We start from the raw sequence: 775 nt of genomic DNA, 5'->3' as shown, positions 1-775 counted from the left end.
TTTTCCTAACTCTATATTTCTTTCTCTTATCTGTCTGTCTGTCTGTCAGTCTAATTGAGCGTACCTTTGCGTTTGTTGGTTCCCCTACCCATACCACTTGACAACCAGTTTTTGTTTGTTTACATCCCCCCCCATAACTTAACAGTCCAACAAAACGAGACCAACACAATAAATACCAGACTTACGAAATAAGTGCTGAAAGTGATTTGTTCAACTAAACCTTTCGAAGTGGTGCCCCAGCATGTCCACAGTCCAATGACTGAAACTAGTCAAGAATAAAAGATTCTCTGAGCTATATATAGCATCACTGACACATTGGCAATAAATGGCTTGTCAGCCTCACCTGGACATAGTCATCATCAATATGTATAGGTGAATGAGGATGTACATACGTGTTTGTATAGTGTATACAGGGTGGGCCGTGGAGGCGCAATGGCCCAGTGGTCAGGGCAGCAGACTCGCGGTCATAGGATCGCGGTTTCGATTCTCAGACCGGGCGTTGTGAGTGTTTATTGAGCGAAAACACCTAAAAGCTCTACGAGGCTCCGGCAGGGGATGATGGCGAACCCTGCTGTACTCTTCCACCAAAACTTTCTCTCACTCTTACTTCCTGTTTCTGTTGTGCCTGTAATTCAAAGGGTCAGCCTTGTCACACTGTCATGCTGATTATCCCCGAGAACTACGTTAAGGGTACACGTGTCTGTGGAGTGCTCAGCCACTTGCACGTTAATTTCACGAGCAGGCTGTACCATTGATCGGATCAACTGGAACCCTC

At 45.7% G+C, this 775-nt stretch overlaps 1 protein-coding gene across 1 annotated transcript in view; it reads left to right on the top strand.

Annotated features, from left to right (window-relative positions):
* Window positions 1-775, top strand: part of LOC106868847 (transmembrane channel-like protein 5) — a 95,083-nt gene that overhangs the window by 78,623 nt on the left and 15,685 nt on the right. The window lies entirely within an intron of this gene.

The sequence above is a fragment of the Octopus bimaculoides genome, chromosome 7, assembly GCF_001194135.2.
Source record: "Octopus bimaculoides isolate UCB-OBI-ISO-001 chromosome 7, ASM119413v2, whole genome shotgun sequence".
Taxonomy (NCBI): domain Eukaryota; kingdom Metazoa; phylum Mollusca; class Cephalopoda; order Octopoda; family Octopodidae; genus Octopus; species Octopus bimaculoides.
Note: the sequence above shows the minus strand (reverse complement) of the source record. Positions and strands in the feature narration are given on the sequence as shown.